General features: G+C 30.0%; 1 protein-coding gene and 1 long non-coding RNA gene across 2 annotated transcripts in view; one reads left to right on the top strand and one right to left on the bottom strand.

Moving 5' to 3' along the window:
• The first annotated feature begins 2,702 nt into the window (after positions 1 to 2,702).
• The window catches only part of LOC143058418 (uncharacterized), a 100,182-nt gene continuing 81,537 nt past the window's right edge, over positions 2,703 to 21,347 (top strand). Inside the window, exons 1-2 of the mRNA XM_076231910.1 lie at positions 2,703 to 2,783; positions 11,193 to 11,237. The gene's annotated coding sequence lies outside the window, so the exon portion shown is untranslated. The remainder of the gene's footprint in view (positions 2,784 to 11,192; positions 11,238 to 21,347) is intronic.
• LOC143058419 (uncharacterized) lies at positions 11,230 to 12,159 on the bottom strand. The gene is made up of 2 exons (XR_012973052.1): positions 12,117 to 12,159; positions 11,230 to 11,419 (listed from the first exon to the last, which is right to left on the bottom strand). It is a non-coding gene; the product is annotated as an uncharacterized LOC143058419 (long non-coding RNA).

The following is a 21,347-nucleotide window of genomic DNA, read 5'->3' as shown; positions in this document are numbered from 1 at the left end:
GACAAATCTTATTTGTGTAGTCTGTTATGAGTGGCAAGGTTTCGGTGCAAAATATAGTTGACATGCATTTTGTGTCCGGACACATGGACACAACGGTAAATTACGAATATTGAATATAATAATTCAGTTTAAATGCTTGATTTAATATAAATGACCAAATGACAAATGACACAAATGAAAATTCATTCAGATTCAATTTTCTTAAATATAAATTATACTGCAAATTTCTTTTTGCACGGTGTGTAGAAATACCGCAAAGGACTTCTTAGTGCACTAAGAAGAAAGTTTTTGCACTAAGGACACTAAAACGCTGTTTTAGAACCAGAAAGAACATGGATATAAGAAGATATAAGTTTAAAACTCATAATTTTAAAGTTTGGTATTTTGCACCGAAAATAGGACATATCTATCTCGTTTGGAAGATTTTATTCAGATACAGACCACAAAAATAAATGCATTGAAATTTAATCAAACTTAAAACAAGAATACAGAAGGGACATACAAGGACCGAACAGTGAGTTTGGGTTGTTTACTATGCTGAATCTGTTACCAATGACAGTTAATTTTGTGTATTTCTGTTTTCGAATTGGTTCAAATTTAGGGTCCAAAATTAATCTAAGTTCGATTTAAACCCAAAATTGAATTCTTTGGTTATTTTATATAATCAAACTGTGTATTTAGATATTGGGCCAATTATCAAATTGGTTCACATTGAGGTCCAAATGGTCCAAAATTAAACTTTGTTTGCTTTAAACCAATTTTTTTAATTCTTGTGGTTCTTTGATATGCTGGATCTACTGTAACTGTGATCTGTATTTAGATTTTGGATTTTATGTCCTGTTAATAAACTAGTCCTTATTGACGTCCAAACGGTCCAAAATCAAAAAATTAAAAATTATTTTTTTTGAGTTCTTTGAAATGCTGATTCTAACTTATTTTAGATTTTGGATATTAGAGTATATATAGGTAAATGTATTTTAGAATTCTTAGACCACATTCATTTGTGCGCTTTCTTTTACCTATATGTCTCTGGTAAAAAGAAATAAAACCACATAAGTCAATATTTTTTTTTACAATTAGTATGTCTACACATATATATCATGCAAGGTTACGCTATTTCACCATACTGTGGATTCATTTATTTTCGTGGGTACCACTTTCGTGGTTTGAGGAAAACTTCCATATTCGTGGATATTTTATTTCGTGGTTTTGGCCAGAGTCTGTTTTGACAAAGTCTGCAAACATTCTATTAGAAAATTTGCAATTCGTGGTTCCCTTGTACCTACAAAATCCACGAAAGTTGATATCCAACAAATATTAATGAATCCACAATAGTTTTTTTTTTCTCTTTTTTTTACAAATTACGACAATGGTTTTAATTGCAGATATTAAAATGTATCGATTAGTTTACGATCATTCAATCTTCAACCTTGACTGTTTGTATTATGTGTCTCTACTATAAATGAATGAACAACATTTAGTCGAAAGCGCCACATTTTTCTAGCACATAGAAGTAAACACACAACAACAAAATTTATCTATATAAAAAAAAAAGAAGATACAAACGATTAAGACTCGAGTTGTGACAGATCACCCCTATCATCCCAGTGTTGACACATTATAATCCTTAAACACAAGTAAAATTGTACTATCCTTTTATAATTTTGCATACACTTTTCAATTTTATTAGCTAAAAGACGTCTAGCTTTTGGGAAAAGCTATTACTGTAAATTCAGAAAATATTGCGTGCATTTATTATTGCAATTTATTCATTTTAGGCTATAATGCGATTTTAATTTTTGCGACATAAAAAAAAAATCCTGTTTGATTCATATAAAATATTTCCAAATCGCGAGTTTAAATTATTGCGATTATAAGCCTGTCGCATTTTTCGCAATAATAAAAACATCGCAATAATTTCTGAATTTACAGTACTTGTTTAAAATAGATCTCTTATCTTCCGATTTTCTTCTTCTTAAAACTCGGTAATCATATATATCAAAAATGCAATCAATTTATTAGATAATAAAATAATCATGAAATATTTGGTAAATTAATCAAATAATCACTAAAACAGGGCCTAGTAATCACATAATCAAAAGCCATGCCCGTTTTTTTTTTATTCGGAGTTGGGTTTTACCAGTACTTTAGATCACAGGGACTCGGTTAGCAGATTAAAATTTTGTTAATCAATGTTTTTTTATATTTTCTTTTAGTATTTCCGGTCTATTTGTATTACTTTATTAACGTATTTGACGATGTCATCGATATTTCTTTGTTTTCTAGCAATGTGCACTTTACTATTCATATCCGTATACTGAAAAAAACCTAACTTTAGGCTTATATAAATTCAGTATACGGAAATAATACAAATAGACAGGAAGTACTAAAAAAAATATAAAAAACATTGATTAACAAAATTTTAATCTGCTCACCCAGTCCCTGTGCTTTAGATATACAATAAGGGGACTACTATAACTTTAAACATTTAATTTAGTCCCTGGTTTTACTGTTTACTATATCGAAGTTTGTCTATCCAATCGAAGACTTATTATACAAGGACATTGTTTTGTTTCTACATCTGTTTGTAGACATTGAAATTATCAAAAATCTTATAAATGCATTTATTTTAAACTTGTGAAATTTTCGAAATCCGAATGGGATAGTAGCTGATTTCAAATCCGCGGGAAATCGGAAATCAGTTCATCTGTTACCAGTTACACTTCCGGTTATTTTGATGGATTAACAATCGCGACAAATCAACTTTAATTTCAACTGAACAGGTGAGAATGACTTTTAAGAAGTTTTGAAAAGTGAAAGTAAGCAAGCCTCACTTATAAACATTATTTATATTCTTTGTTGTCTGACTGAAATATTATCATGATTATGTACTGTTAGTGTTGTACATACTGTCAAATGTGATGACGGACAAAAACATGTCGCTGTGTCTTGTTATTTAGTCCCAGCTGCTATATAAATTGCACTTTTTACTTATTGATTAATATTCAGACATTAGTATAGAAACAAAGGGCTATGATGTATTAAATCATGACACAAATTATCTACATGGGTTCCTTGCTGTTCCTGGTCTCAACAGCAAGTGATGCATAGGCTGCATAATTTGTAACAAATTATAGGCTCCTTTGCAATCATTGTAGCCTTATTAAATAGAGGTAGATTTTCATAATGGTGGTGAAAATGCATGAACAAACACAAGAGAACACATCAATGAAACAGAACAGAAGTTTGGAAACATGCTTAGGTTTCCCGTACTTTCAAGTTTTGTAATATTTCGAACCCAATCTAAAAACTCCCCCAATTAGCTAAATAAAGATGCTATAATTATGTGGCCTATTGAACACTTTTACCAGTTTTAATTGACTTTTTTCATACATTGGCATATAACCGACTTTGACTCCGGATTATATAATTTTTCGACAGGTTGCCTTATCTGTGGTAGGACATCCTGGTACTAGGTCAGGTAAATGCAACCAAAAAGAAGTAAAATCAAACATATATTATAATTGGTGCAATATTGGGGAAAGTTTACTGTTTTCCGATTATTTTGATGTGTATAGAACACAGAAAACAGTTGATTTTCCCCCAAATTTGTACCAATTTAAAGTTTCATTTTACTTCCTTTAAAAATGCTTTAGGTTGCTCTTACTTGACCAAGTACCAGATGTCCTATCAAAGAGTAGGTAACCTGTTGAAAAAGTCAAAAGACAGTTATATGAAAAATCTATCATGCACAACTTTGCAACTTGTCAGAATATTCATGCTGATCATACTGACATGACTGATCTATAGGGGCTGTGTATACATGTATTTATTTACGTTTTTTTAAGAAGACACATTGCAACCTACTTATAGCCCAAATAATAAAGATGACATGATCTGAAAGGCTATTGTACTTTTAGCTGTTACACCTTCTTGTATGTAGGACATCATAATACTGAGGCTTTTTTTATTTCGGCTGTACTATGAGATGAAATTTTGCTTTTAAATTTCAAGACCAAATATTAATTTTGCCATGAAATCATCATTGAGGCGAGTGATCTGAGGGTCATAGATTTTCAACCTGCAAGATTTACAGCTGTAGTGATTTTCAAAATTGCCAGAGAGATTATCAATGATTATGGCCAGAGTTGGGATGCAATTTATTATCAAATTTAACTCCACAAGGACCTGTGCTATCTTCAACATGTTCAATAACAATACTTTCCTGGATTTATCTTTTGAGTCGATTATAAATTTTACAAGTGTATCTAATACATTACAGGTCCTCATACATGTACATGTATCTAATACATTACAGGTCCTCATACATGTACATGTATCTAATACATTACAGGTCCTCATACATGTACATGTGTCTACAAATGTACTGCTTGTTATCTTGATTCATCATGTTCATTGTGGTTTCATATGAAGTCTAATGAGTTATAACTTTTCTTGCTCATTGTTAAGACTTAAGGGGGTAGACCTTGGTTCAGGGAGATAACTCTTTAAATCAGTTATGCGTTTGTAACAGTCAAGTATTGTCAATGAATTTTAAGCATTTACCTGAAACAGATTCGAAATAATCTTTGTATCCTAGAAGCTTAGAACATATTTATGAAAATGGCTGACTCAAACGTACTGATGATTTTAAGAGTTATTTCCCTTAACCTAGGTCTACCTCCTTAAGTACGTAGTGCACACATACATGTACATGACATATTATAAACAAAATAAATCATACATGTATTTAAAGAATGACATCAGCTACAAGTACATGTACCAGTAGTTCATATAAATTAACAGTGATCACTAGCTTGTCAACACAAAATCTGTGAGTTTAAACCCTGCTCTCAGGAAGGTCTGTTTAACTATAAGAAAGAAATTGTACCTTATATGTATGACTTATGGTCAAAGGGAGATAATCTTAGTAGGCCACTTCATTTTGGGAAATTAAAAAATTAAATATTAAAAAAAGGGATTTAATTTTTTCAATCCACAGAGGCAATAAATGGTCCCCAAATATATGTTGTCCTCTGAAGATCTTTTGAATTTTTGTATCGAGTTGCTCTTATTATAAATTAAAAAGTAAAAGTTGCAGGCATAATGTAATTTACAATTATTTCATGTAATATATAAATACTGATTTGTTTTACTAAAGACAGTGTTCAATTTTATCTTGAACATGTTGAATCTCACAGTTATAAAAGTTTTACTTCACCTTTTACTACATCTATTTGCATGTTAAGTCAAAATGTTCCTTTAATCATGTTAATTTATTAAATAAGTTTGGAAAATACCAATTTTAAATGTATATATAACAACACAATATTTAGTCAGGAAGTCATTCATATTTTATTTATCTTTAACTTTCCAACAACATGAACAACCTTAGTTACCTACATGTATGTTATCTTTCATTAAAATACTTTCCCTAATTTATCTTTTACTATGAGTTCAATTAAGTTTGAGCATGTTAAGAGGAAGTCCTCATATGAACTGAACTGTATGTTATCTTCATTCATGTTGTGTTTACATATTATACATGTAAAAGTATTATAAGTTTCTCAAGCTCATTGTTAGTAAAATAATATACACATATAAAATGAGAATGAAAATGTGTCAAAGAGGCAACCCATTGAACCAAAGAGCAGAAAACAGCCCAAGGTCAACAATGGGTCTTCAATAAGCAAGATCCTGCACACAGAGAATATATATATTACCCATAATGGGCTTCAGTTGTCTTCTAAACTTGTACACACTGCTTTTTAGGATTCAATATCTTCTAATGGCAAGGTGCTTTCATCTCTGATCTCAATCTGTCTTAGATGACTAGGATTGACAACTTTCCTGCTACATGTACAATGTACAAAAAAATGTATATATGTTAGTGGTTTTCTCTGGGTACATGTACTCTGGCGCCGGCTTATTCAATTTCTTGGCTTGAAGACCTGAGTTCCTGCAATGCTTTTAGTTAAACCCTTATAATCTTGAAGACTTTCAAAATAAAATCAATGGTCAGTAAGAAGGCTGCTATAGACATTTTAGCGTTTGCACTCTTCTTAATTTTGATATCTGAGTAATGACATACATCATTTCACGAAATCACATCATGCATTTTCATCATTTTTACAACAATTACAGTAACCAGTATTAGAAATTTCCGATTTCAGAAATTTGATCTCATCTGTAATCAGGTTTTAAATGATGATAGTAGATTGATCATGTTGATAAGGTTGTTATTATGAACTCTAGTCTGATGGATTATGTACATGAAGAACTATTAAAGTGTACATTCCTGTATTCAGATACTCTTCTTGAACATGTATGAAATATTTGCCACTGAACAATAAGCAACCAACAATCAATGTTACCTGAGTAACATTTAATTTCATCTTATATTTGTATGTACATGTACATGTGTACCATCAAACCTGCTTCAATAAGACCGTTAGTTTTCTCGTTTGAATTGTTTTGCATTGTCATATCGGGGCCTTTTATAGCTGACTATGCGGTATGGGCTTTGCTCATTGTTGAAGGCCGTGCATAGACCTATAGTTGTTAATTATGTCTGTGTCATTTTGGTCTCTTGGGGACAATTGTCTCATTGGCAATCATATCACATCTTCTTTTTTATATTCATATAATCATGTAATAAAATAGATAAGTCACTCTGTTCTTGTCCTGCTCAGCTGTAATACATGTACCACTGACTGATGCTTTTTAGACTTCAATTCAAAGGTCACCTCTTAACCCATCTTAACCTGTTATAAAGGTAACCTATTTTAGGGAAAACCTTGTAATAAGTTAACCTGTTCTTGTTCTTCTAAGCTTTTGTTATACCTATGCATTTTAGACCTCAGTTTAGAGGTCATCTCTCGTACATATGTATAAAGTCCGTTTTCTCTGTTAACAAAAGTGACCTTTTTATACTGGTTTGACTGTATAAAAATTGACACAGATTTGTAGTAAAGTTAAATGGTTGGAAATGAATTATAAAAATTCGGTCAGAATTTTCTTTTTAAAAAATGTAAATCTCAAGTGATTATTTATTATTGATGTTGATAAATATAAATTCTTGCAAGTCAATCATTCAAAAAATATACATCACTTGACAATATTTTAATATGCATCACATGACAATATTTTACCCATCTGATTGAATATGTTAAGATGGGTGGATTCCTATTTAAAAATTTATTGTGGTAAATGTGAATCATAAAATACTGACTAGATTTTCGATTTTAAAAATTTAAATCTTTTGTTGTCGACACCCTATATTTTATAAATACATGTATGTCCAAGATATATATGTAATTGAGTCTTACATACATTGACTATGTTGACCTGCATTTTATGTACAATCTATACCAACTCCAACTTATATTTCCAAACAATTAAAATTAAAAGGGTATCTTTTGGGGTGGAATGGGTGGATTTCTATTACAAATTTTATTGTGATAATTGTGAATCATAAAATACAGACTAGATTTAAATTTTCCATTTCTATAATTTAAATCTTTGTTGACACTAAAAATTTTATAAATATGTCCAAGATATATAATTGAGTCTTAGGACAGTATTGAACTGCAGACTATGAACTGACTCTAAATTTTATTTCCAATCAATTAAAATTAAGAGGGTACATTTTGAGATAGACTCCAACTTTATTTCCAAGCAGTTAAAATTAAAAGGGTATACATATCTTTTTGGATCAAAATTTGATTTAATATGTTAAGATGGGTGGATTTCTATTATATAATTTTATTGTGATAAATGTGAATCATATACATTTTGTAATACAGACTAGATTTTCCATTTCTAAAATTTAAATCTTTGTTGACACTCAACATTTTATAGATATGTCCAAGATATATAATTGAGTCTTAGGACAGTGCAGTATGAACTGACTCCAAATTTTATTTCCAAACAATTAAAATTAAGAGGGTATATTTTGAGATCGACTCCACCCTTTATTTCAGAACAATGAAAATTAAGAGGGTATCTTTTGAGATCGACTCCAACTTTATTTCCAAACAATTAAAATTTAGAGGGTATCTTTTGGGATCAAATGATTGTAAGTGAAATTTTATTTACATTGTCCGTATGTGGGTAGATGTCGTACAAGTGATGATCAAATATGAACTTTAATGTAAACAAACTTAACGCCCAGTTATAGTAGTCGGAGAACATTCTACTGGTCTGAAATTTAATGTCAGTAAAGGTTAATTTATTGTGGTTGTATATTATATCTAAAACTTTTTTATTGGATTTTAATATTAAAATTTCATTTGTGAAGAAATTTTCAAAGTGTATGGTATACTAAACGATTTTGATATCTATCTTTGTTATATATATATATATTTACAGGTAAGTAAGGTATATTATTACAATTTAAAGAAAGAAAAGATCTGTTTGTAAATTGTTGTGGAAACGAATAATGAATTGACAAAAAAAGAAACTAAATGATTTAGAAGGTGTTTATAAATGTGTCAAGCGCGGCGATTTGACCTATAAATATTTTACGCATTTGATTGTACAATGTATAAATATGAAGTTGTAGTGGGTACTGAATGAATATTTTGAAGATCAAAGATTTGTAAAATTCATCACAAAGTTTAAGATACTTTCTATGTATAGGTTTCATTAAAAATGATTTTTATTCATTGTGTTCCTGTACATATATTCACTAAAAATAACTTTTAAGACAAATTCTCTCTTGCCCCCCAAATTCTCTTAGGATTAAATTTATTTTAATGCGAGTTCTTTTACATTTTCTGAATTACCCATTATATACCCATTATATATAATTATGTTTATGTGGAGGAATGAGATTACTACCCACAACAAGCCTGAAGGATTATTATATACATGTATATTAACAACTATACAGGTCATCATACTTGACCTTATCACAATGACCAAAACCCATAGTAGACTACATGTATATGTGATATAGAGATCTGCATAGCATGATGGCAAAGTGTGAAACAATACTAGAGTGAAAATGTATATGTTCACTTTTTCGGTTCTTGAGTTATATATATATATACATGTATTGTGCCTTTGTAAGTTTATATGCAAGCACAGGGGCCATCATCTGTGTCCCTTGGACATATATCAAATTTATTTTGTATAGAAGTTTGTATATTGGCTACCTAAATTACAGCTGTGGGCTTGGTCTACCATGTCAATATTTTCAGTTAACTTCAATCCCAGGTATAACCTTATAAATATATATTAAACTAAAAAGCATTTACATGTCTGATTTTGTATGACAGAAAATTCGAACAACTAATTAATGACAACCACTGAAAAACAGGATTTTGTGTGTAAAAAAGTAAATTATGTTTGCACAGAGAGCTACTTGAACTCACTTTCACAGGTTTCAAGGGCGATATACCTTTAAATTTTATCCTCCTACATGTACATGTACATTTATATAAGTATTCAACAGACAACAGACTATCGAAGCTACATCACAGTTCAAGCAAAATGATTCATTTAAATTTTAATTTTGATTGCATTGATAAGTTCGAATTCACATTTTAAATAACCAGAATTATGCTGATGATTTCCATTCCAATATAAAATTTTATTCAGTTTTTGTTATAACGACTAACATACAATATCATGTACATTTGTATTTGTGAAATAATTTGTTCCACAATCCACAAATAAATCTTTGTTTTCCTCAATCTGCAAAATAATACTTTCTTATTTGTACACATGGTACATGTACATGATGTACATGTATGCATAATTAGTATTCATTACTTTATTTTATGATACATGTTACTTTACACCTACTTAACATATTTGTCTATGTACTTCTGACATTTATTGACTTTAATACTGGACCACAAGATGACCACAATATGACCAATTGACACTTTGGACAACTGGTTGTCTTTGAAGTTGAAATCTTCTTAAGCATGTTAAGAGCTATTAAGATTGTTTAAGGACACATCCAAAATAACCCAAGAAACATTTGCATATACAAAATGACACCCAAATTGTCATAAAATGACCAATAGATGACCATTTTATCATGTTTATACTGTGAAGAATTAAAAGCCTCTATATTTGTAAATATAATTTGCATATATATATATAAATAAAAATATTTGGAGATAAACATCTATGAATCTACAACTTAAACAACAAAATAACAAGATCTTGTCATAGAATCTGTCCTACATGTACCTTAGAATGCAAATGTGCTTCTAAAAAATTATTTTGGAGGATAACTTAAAATAAGCTTTATCATGGCTTATTATTCTTATATGAATAGAGCTTGAATTATTAGGCTTCTTGTCCAATGGTTTAGCACATTCTGTGGACTGTATTTTAAAAAGTACTTAGAAGAAAGAAGAATATTCTAAATACTGCTTAAGGTGGCTCGGGACTATTCGACTGCGCATAATTTCACGCATGAATTACAAAAGTATTTGTCGTAAATTCGATATATTTTTTAAAAATATTTTGATTGATTAGAAATGTTAAATCATTGTAGTTATGTAACTAATAGAATATTTTCGTTATTATCCGTATCTGTTAAAGGGACAAAATGACATTTCACCCATTTTCACCACTTTCCCGCCAAAATTTGGGTTTTAAGGCAAAATATGTTTTTTTCCTTATCCGTGACCTATGTTTTTTATTTGCTCATTTTTTGAAGCTATAGTTCAGCTTTTAAAATTACAGTTTTGGACCAAGTGTCATAGAACGTTTTTTTGATATTCTGATAAAAATATGTCAACACCTCTATTTTCCCTATCATTTCATTGAAAAATGGTCCCTTTTACATACCTCTTTAAAAGTAAAATTTTGAGCTTAAATGGTCCGTGACCCCCTATTTTTTTTCGACAAATTTGATTCACTTTCTGTAAAGAATAAAATAACTAAAAATACGGCACTTCTGATAGAAACTTCGAATAGGCCCCAGCCACCTTAATCCCATACTGAAACAATAAAAATACTGAGGAATAAGCTAGTTACTAAACATAAGAACTAGCATGACTAGTGAACCAGTATACTATTTGTACTACATACTTTTGCATAATTATATATTTTTATAAAATCTATCACTGTCTGTGTGACTCTGGTGGTAAATGAATCTTTTATAATTGATTTACTTCTTAAACATGTTAAATGATGTAGCTTTAATGATATGTTTCTTATATTTGCAGGTAGAAAATAAGACATTAGGATGCAGTTACTAGCAAAATGATCAGGTAATTCATTTATTGTTATAGGTCTGAATGGGTAACGACATTAGATTGAAAATAGCAGAATTGTATGGAAAGCACTGATTGAATTTTCTAGTAATTTTCACACAGATAAAAAGTTCATTATACCATGTATACTGTTAGTTGCTGGTGCAGTTATCAATCGTTGTAATTCATCCTCTTCATAACTGAAAATATTTGTCAGAAAAAAAAGTCATAAGACAGTTTAAAAATCAGGAAACCAAGTGAATTTAAACACATAAGTTCAATTTTCCAGTCAAGTACAAAGAAAGGTTCATATTTATATCACTTGTAATATTCATGTAATTTTTTCCACTGGACATTTAATCACTAATTTGTCCATCCATCTCATGAGGTCTTCCATAAGTTCCATCTATATGTAGATCTTTAAATGCTGTTCATGTATAGCAATGAAATTTATTTATTTCCTAAATACATTAATAGACATTTCTCAATGACAGCGAAGGTCATTGGTATTCTTTTAATTTGGTACTTGAGCTTTCTCCATCAATAAAACTGGCTGCCATGAAAGCTGGGGATGCTAAAAGTAGTGTTAAGCATATAATAAACAAATAATGACATTTGAAAACATTACAGAATGAAATGAATGAAAATAACAAGACTGGTAAAAAACATTCATTTACAGTTTATATTACCATGATTACAGTTTTTAAAGACGCAGAAGTCAAATTGAAAATCACAGCTCAGTTTCTACAACAGTTAGCTTAGCATTTGAAAAAATCAATAAGAAATAGATTTAAGATTTTAATATTGGAAGAATTTTCACTAGGGAGTATTTAATTAGTATATCATATGTATATGTATATTTTATAACTTTTAAATGTCTTTTTAACACATGCATACCTATTTCACCTTGGCGTGTCTTCAGTCAGCTTGATGAATCTGAAAATGAAATTATAGACTTAAAAGAAAAATCAGCATTATCTATTATAAAAATGAAACGAACGTAATTGTTATTAATGAAGCGATTATTTCATAAGAAATTAGTTTATACTCAATTGACGCTTCTGGTTATTCAATTAATTTGACATATAGCATTTAGCTTCTTGTTATATCATTAAATTATTTGGCATTTTCTGTGGTTGCTATAGAAACTAATTAAATGTTAATTGTTCCTAATGTGATTGGAAATGAAAATTGGAATAAATTTGACGGTGAAGTCAATGGCTGAAGGCAATGATCTGGATAAAGGTAAGTTAGTTGGTGTCGTACATTTCGTAGATTGCAGGTGTCATTTTGCGGTTGAAATCAGAAATTTGTGAGTGCTTTTATTTATGTGAATGTTGTACATTTACTTCAATAGACAAACATGTTAATTTAACTATTGCAACTGCTTTATACAAATTATAAAGCAATAAAAAAAGTTTAAAATGTAAGTTTTCAGAGAAGTTTTTTCGAAATCTGTTTTTTCCTGATGGTCATTGAAAGAAAATCTGCTGGTAATCACTAGTACTTTTATTTGCAAAATACCAAAATTGTTTTGGTGGTCAAAACCTTCCCATAACCACTTTTTGAGAACTCTGTTTTTTTTATTTTTGTGTATTTTTGTGATAAAAACATCACTAAAATTTGTATTTACAGTATTTGTTGTTGTATCAAACCCAGTATTGTAAATTCCTATCAATTATATATTATACTATTATGGGGGTTGGGTATAAACCATATGGAAGTACACCACTAATTCATGGTCCCATTGCTTTCTATGTTAAATTCCTCCGTTTCAAGCAGGCACACCTCTTTTGTTTTAAGTTCAAATAAAGTGGCAATCATTGCATTGCAAAGCAACACTTTATGGTGTCTTGTACTGACAAAATCTACATACCTTTAAATGCATATAAGAAAGAACTGGTTCCCAGAACTTCGGATGTACACAAACAGGTACTTCAGATCTGACAAACAGACAAAATGTACCCTCTTTTTAAAATTTGATGCAGTTTTTTTAATATTCAAAATTGAAAGTCCAAAAGTGTTCTACAATGATCACCAGTCCTTCAGCTTTCATTTGATACCAAAAATACCTAAATATTCTACATATTTTGAAAGTTACACTCATGCCTAGGAACTATTTTGTGTTAAATATGTACTACTTTCTGGTATGTGCTTTCTGGCCGGGCCTGAATTAGTGGTGTTACACCATATGGAATAACTTGTTTGGGAAATTATGAGAGAAAGCATTCAGGAAAAGGTAAGAAAGCTGGTGGTGTTGTTTTTTTGTATTGTTTTAGATATATTTTTGCTGTTGTTCAAACCTACAAATTGTACCTTTAAATGTTTAGGGTTTTGTAAAAAATTATTTGTTATATTACAGTGAGTTGACTGTTAGTGTTGCTCTCCACCAATTGCAACTCATTCAAAATTTTGACCAAATTGCAATTTGTTTTATTAAACCAAATTGTTCAACTGGTCAGAGTATTGAACAAATTGTTCAGTCAAAATGTGAAAGTGCAAGGTGATAAAATAAAACATACTTACAATCCTATAAGACTTTAACTCCACTTTAATGATGTTGTGACAAAATTAGTTTATCAGTTTGTATAGTTATATTATAGCCATTTCCATGCTGAAGAGGAACTGTTTATTTTGAATTGCTATAAAATTGTCTAAACTAAGCTTTCATATAGTTTTTCTTTCTAAAACACGGCCGACATTCGACTAACTGAGAGTTTGGTCGGTTAATCTATATTGAGTATGCGGCTATATCGGTGGTTGGTCTGTTAATCGGGTTGGTTATACGTCTGTTAAGAGTAAAACTCACAATTTAATATTAAACTCTGTTAAATATACAGATTTTTGCCATATTATGAGAACCACATCAAAAAAAGAAAAGTGTCTGACAAAATGATATCTATCATAGAACATTTTCCACCAGTAAAAAAAATGCATAGCCTGCGCAGTTTTAAGTAAAACAAAAAGGCGTCTCGCAAGTATGTGGTTTTTATGCTTGTACGCATAGCAATATTTTGGATAAAAGGCTAAAAAACATTTTTATATATGATTTAAAGGACACAAAATAGTACTTTGGTTCTAAAAAAATAATTGCCATTGATAAATATTTCATAATTGTTATATAAGTTGAGTAATACCACATTTTAATGAATATTAGGGGAATACAGTCTGTTAATGGGTTGGACAATTTAAATCGTGTCAGTTAAGAGTTATTTAGCCACGACAATAGTCTTACTACCTTTAGTTTATATTTTCACGTTGAAAAAAATGAGATGTACTTGTGACGAAAAAATTACAATACGGTGCAACAGTATCCTTATAGAAAGAGAACTTTTATTTTAATTTTATTTCTTATTTTATTATTTAGGCCAGTTATCAATCAGCCTTATTTTTTTTTTGTCTGTTCAAAGTCTGTAACATCTATGAATCTGTCATGTGTTGCAATGCAGCTGGTTAAATTCCATGCGTTTTCTTTGAAATACTAAGGCTTTTCTACCTCAGGAATAGATTACCTTATGCCGGCGTCACACATTGGCGTATAGACCGGCGTGCACCAAACGTACAGAGAAAATGGACAAAGTCGGTATATGTTAGTTGCATGCCATAGGAACGCTTAGCAATCGTTCAAAGCGCGTTGCATAAGTTTGTAGTACGTCGAAATACAAAGGTAAAATTGAGAAAGGAAACACTACGAACCATTAAATGTCTGAAATGGCCTATATCTGTACTCGACTGTACTGATTTTTACTCGACCAGCCTGAATTTGTCTGAGATTTACTTGATAATACTCGACTGTAGTCTGAACCATACTTAACAGTCTGAATGTGTACTTGACCAGTAATTAACCATTTTATACGAGTCTGAACCGTACTCGACCTAGTCTCAACTTTACTCGACCTAGTCTGAACCGTACTCGACCTAGTCTGAACCATACTCGACCTAGTCTGAACCATACTCGACAAAGTCTTAACCAACCTAGACCTATTCTTTGTATCTATCAACTGAATTTTATCAATTTAGGATATTTTTTTAATAAAAATGAAATTTGAACAACAACTTGAAATTAAAAATGTATTCAATATAGTATTGAAATTAAAATTTCACAATTATAATCAATCATAATATAACTTCAACTCGATATTAATCAACACTTACATAATAATATATATAAACTTTTAAAATACAAATAAGACAAGCTGATCAAATAATCTAAAAAAATGAATTGTGACTAATATTTTCAATATTATTCAAAATTTTATGAATATTTCGGAAATATTTTATGGTAGTTGGACTATTTTCACCATTAACTTAAGCCTAGTATAGATTTATGGTGTCAGTTGAGTTCAGGTAATAATGCAGTGAATGTTTTTTTTATTAAGATTTATATAAAATAGTATATAAAACAACTTAATAAATTTTAAAAAAATGAGAGCTTAATTGTTTTGTTCTATTAAACCAAGAATTTAATATAATCATGATAATAGAATTTCCATAGCAATCCTTGATAACCTTTTTATAAAAGAAATGTGTTCCAAAGTAAGAGTAAAAAAAAATTTCAATTAATTTAAGTATATTTTTGTCAAATTAACATGGCATACATAAAGCACTTTTTAAAATATGTTCTAATTACCTCAGTACAAGTGTGTTTTACAGGTAAAAAGAAAGCCCTATTTTCTTAAATTCGTGTATTACTTATCTAGTACATACATGTATATTCGAAAGGCCTTGTTATTTAATTTCAACAGGATGTTGCAATTTTGAATCAATGTTATTTAGAAATTAATACATCTGACCAGGTGTGATCTTATTTATGAGTTTGCCCCCAAGCAGAGGTTATACTTTATATTGGTTTCTTTATATTTCACCACTAATCAGAAAACAATTTTATTTATTTATTTAATTTTAACCCTTTTTGATATAAGTTATATATAATATTTTTTTTTATCCTAAATATAATCAGAGATATATTTCTTTTATAGGGTTAATTTCTTGTTGGCTGTTGTTATATATGTCAGTTGAAAAGAAATTTATTTTAACAGTCAAAAAAGTAGAGTTTTTTTGGTCTAGTATGGTTAAGACTGGTCGAGTATTGTTCAGACCTTTGGTTAAGTATGGTTTAGACTGGAAAAATAGGTCGAGTACATGTCGAGAATGGGTTAAGACTGTTTCAGACTGGTCGAGTAATAATTCAGACTATTTTCAACGGCAAAGATAAGGGTCAAGTACGATTCAGTACAGTCAAGTATGGTTCAGACTGGGGTCGAGTAATGTCAAGTAAAAGTCAGACCAATTCAGACTGGTCGAGTAAAAATCAGTACAGTCGAGTACAGATATAGGCCATTTCAGACTTTAATGGTTTGTAGTGAAATGGGGAATGTTTCAAAGCGATAACAACCTGACCATAGAGCAGGCCAAGGCCACCAATGGATCTTCAATGTAGAGAGAAACTCCCGCACCCGTAGGCGTCCTTCAGCTGGCCCCTTAAAATATGTATACTAGATCACACAAGACTAACAAAGGCCAGAGGCTCCTTACTTGGGACAGGCGCAAAATTGCGTCGGGGATAAACATGTTTATGAGATATCAACCCTCCCCCTATTCCTCTAGCCAAAGAAGGAAAGTAAATACGTATGATGAACGCTACAATCCCAGGAAATTTGTATGCAGCATAAAAAAAACATACAACATACGCCAACATACGTTTCAAGTACGCCCAATACACGCTTAAAGCTCGTTTTGCACATGTTACAAATATGATTGACAGGTTAAATGCATCCAAAATTACTAGCGTATTGGCAGCGTAAATGATTTTGAACACGCCAGTGCTATACGCTGATGTGTGACACCGGTATTTATAGTTGTGTTTCCTCAATGCTTTTCAGCTACGTATTTTATTTGGCCTTTTTAACATTTTTTTCGTCACTCATGAGTTTTTCGTAGACGAAACGCGTGTCTGGCGTAAATATAAGGCGTAAATATAAAATTTCAATCCTGGTATCTATGAGGAGTTTATTTCCGGTATGTATTTTCTTTTGAAATTAATATTACTTTGATATTACACTTTTTGAAACCATTTCTATCAATTTTCAGATTCCATTGTCTAAACTTATGTTTCATTGTTCATGTGTTGTTTCCATATATTCTAGCCACTAATCTTGAGTCTATCCCTTTATTCAGATAACACCCCATATAGCAATTAAATTATGCTTGTAATGTCAATCATAACTCTTAACAGACCAATTAACAGACCGAGTTTTATACATCCGACCCCATTAACAGACCACATTTTTATCAAAAATTGATTTAAGTCACCAAAATACAGTTTTTCGTGTAGATTTTTTACATATTGATGTTAATATGCATGGTAAACAAACATAATGCCTGTCTTTTTTCGATGTTCAAAATATTGCATGCAAGTAAACTCAACCAACTTGTCATTTTTGTGTACATTTTGTGTGTGTAAAATGTGTATAAATTTACTGATGAGTAACTCGCCTTTTCATTTTATAGATCGTTTATTGAAGCTAGAAAAAAAATAATTACACCACTGGATTCAGTACTCCAAATCGTTTTGTCAGACATGAATAGTTTTTATGATATAAATATAATTAAAATGTTATACAATGAAACATACTGACCTTGCAATGATTTTCTCGATAACACCTGATTAACAGACTTTAGCCAACCCGATTAACAGACCAACCACCGATATAGCCGCATACTCAATTTAGATTAACCGACCAAACTCTCAGTTAGCCGAGTGTCGGCAGTGTAAAAGTATTCTATATTTATAAGAATCAGATATCATTTTAAATAAAACATCATATATTCAGTAAAATATGTGTGAAATAACAATATGCTATTGATAAGTTTTCAGGGGAGATAACCTAAAATATTATTCTTTTGAATAAAGACTTTTTGAAAGAAAAGTTATTATCTCCCCCATGGAAACTTCCTACAAACATATATTGCAATTTTACACATATTTTACTGAATATGAAATGTTTTAATTCACATAATGTCTGATTCTTATAAATATAGAATACTTTTAGAAAGAAAAACTATATGAAAGCTTAGTTTGGACAATTTAATAGCAATTCAAAATAAACAATTCCCCTTCAGCATGGAAATGAATATATATAATATAACTATACAAACTGATAAACTAATTTTGTCACAACATCATTAAAGTGGATCGAGTAAAAGTCTTATAGGATTGTAAGTATGTTTTATTTTATCAACTTGCACTTTCATGACTTGGCTGTGGTTTTCTACAGCAGTTGGTTCAAATTTCTGACCAGTTAAACAATTTGATTTTATAAAACAAATTGCAATTTGGTCAAAATTTTGAATGAATTGCAATTGGTGGAGAGCAACACTAACAGTCAACTCACTGTAATAATTGCAAGGAATAAAAGTTTCTTGGTTTATCAGTGTTCTCATTAGGTAGTCGGAAGATGCATGAATTTCTTGCTCTATTTTGTTATGGACACTGAAATAATACTTGTATCATTATTATAAGTAACTGTCTCAATCATTTTGTTAATGAGGTATCTCCCCTCCTCCCCTGAAAAAAAAAATCCTTCAGATAACCTTTTTATAGGAAATTATAAATTCCTCTTCTTCTTTGATATAAAAACTTGAAAGTAAAAAAGGCTAAATAAATATTGATGATCAGTCAAGAAAATGTCTGCTTCTCCAATTAAAAACAATTAACCATGACCAAGTGAACATAAACTGATGCTTTTTCATTACATATATATAAATATACTAGTTATATATAATTTTATTATAATGGCGTAATTTTTACATGTACAAATTTCAAATATGAGTAGCAAAGTTTGTTGATATTTAGGGGTAAAAGTTGCCTTGGGAATGGTAAACACAAGTGACCTGAGGATGTCTGTAAAGGTTTGCACATGTATCTGCTCTTTGGTTGTCTTTTTGACATATTCCCAATTTCCATTTTTTTTTAAATTTTATGTGAACTTGAATCAAAGTGTTTTCCAATATCTCTGATTTCATCATTTACTGTTGAAATATTGCAGCCTTTGCTAACAAACAGTTACTGACCTTGTTAAATTAAGACTTGAATCCTAAAGTTTTATGATTTTAAAGGTAATTTTGTCCAGTTAATTTTAGCTAATTTGAGTTATCTCCCTTGTATAGACATTTTCAGTATATTATATTTTTTTCTTTCATGATCAGAATTTTTCATTCTGTAAATTTGTTATATATATATATTGGTAATGGTCAGTGAAATTGAAATTGAGACAATCAGATTTAAAACTTTTAGTTTCATTGATAAGAATAACCAACAAAAAAAATAAATGAATCGAAAAACTCAGTTGGTCTGTTTAACACCATATATTGAGATTAGGACATTCATACACTGGAGCTTCAGACTTTAATTCCTCAAAAATGAGATTAAAGCAGTTTACTTTTCTATGGCAATTATTATTGATAATTTTATTTAGAAATAGTCTTGTAACTGAGAAAGATTGATTGTTCATGTCGTTGGTTGCTTAATGTCCAGTGGCAAATATAAATAGTTACAAAACCTTATGTTTAAACACCATTAAACTACAGATTTTAAATTCTCTTATAAACAATTGAGGAAAAGCAGGTTATTTTCATGGTGATGTTTTGAATCATGGGTATGAGGACCAGTTACAGTCACTCATGAGTATATAGTCACTAAATGATAGAAATTTTAAACTAATCTCAACATTAATGTCATAGCTTGCTATTTTGTGGCATGAAGAGAAGGATGTATTTCAAATGAATGAACTAAGCTTTTAAATGTATTTCCCTAGGAATTAAGGCCTTGGCTTGGAAGTTATAGACTGAATGATTAATTTGATGATATTAATTTCTATGAATGATAAATTTGATGATAGCATTTGCTGTTAAAGTGAAATCAATATATAAGATCTTAAAGCGTGATACATGTACCTAAGGAATAAATGGGTAGATAGAAAAGATTTATTTAATAGTATTATTAGAATGTGATTATAATTATATATACAGTCTTTGTTTGCACTTATACATGTATATATCTCTTAAAAGAGCTGTCTCATCATGTCATTTGTAAATAGTGATTCAACAATGGGATTTGTTAGTTGTTACAATTTTTGAAAGAAGAATAAATTTTGATTTTGTAAAATCAGGATATCCCTTTTTAGTAGTGATTATTTTTCACCCAAAATACCCTACAGATTAATGTACAGGTTCCAAAAGCATTTCAGTTTTAGGAATTTTTCACAAGGTGAATATATTGTTAATCAGTTAGCTGAAATTGGACTAATTTATTTGATTCATAGCACAAGTAGGTAATTAAGACATCTCTATATTATTTAGGAAATTTGTAATATTATTTGTGTTTGATAGCTAGTTAGCATGTAGAAGTATTTTAATACTAAAAAATGTTTTTACTTTTTAGCTACTTAATTATACATCGATATACAGCAACAAACAATTACGGCTGAATAACAGGTCCCTAGTTCAGGTCCCTAACCAGGGACATGCACATTCAGAATGGCTTGCTTAAAAGTCCGTTTTGACAGTTAGACTTATTACATAACTATAACCTATTAAACAGTAATTATAAGTAAGAACACTGATTACATTAGGATTAAACAAACCACTCAATCACTGTTATATCTACACCCATAAGAAGCTAAAAAGTAAAAAGATTAGTCTAAGAGAAATACTTCTGCATGCTAACGAGCCATCAAACACCTGATAGTTTTCACCTGTATCTTACATTTTTTGCATATTTACTTGAAATGTATTCAATGTACATTTCATAAGTTAAATTTGCTGCTCGTCATCCTTGTTTATTTCATGAAAAGGTGAATTTTATGGATTATTGAATCAAAGAGATTTTTAAAATTCTTATTTATATTTTTGTCAGGTAAGAAATTAAAATGAAAATTGTATCTATTTAAGATTAGAACGAACTTATGCAATAATGTATATAGTTAAGAATTTCACTTTGAGGATATGAAAAGTATGTTTGGTAAAGTAAATTTTATCATTTTTCATCAATTATTTTTTCGTCTCATTTAAAAAAAGACAGTAATTCCATTAAAAATTGTCTGTTATTTATATACGACCGCAAAAATT

The sequence above is a fragment of the Mytilus galloprovincialis genome, chromosome 14 (genome assembly GCF_965363235.1).
Source record: "Mytilus galloprovincialis chromosome 14, xbMytGall1.hap1.1, whole genome shotgun sequence".
In the NCBI taxonomy this organism is placed as follows: Eukaryota; Metazoa; Mollusca; class Bivalvia; order Mytilida; family Mytilidae; genus Mytilus; species Mytilus galloprovincialis.
The sequence above is the reverse complement of the archived record's forward strand: the minus strand, read 5'-3'. Positions and strand labels throughout refer to the sequence as shown.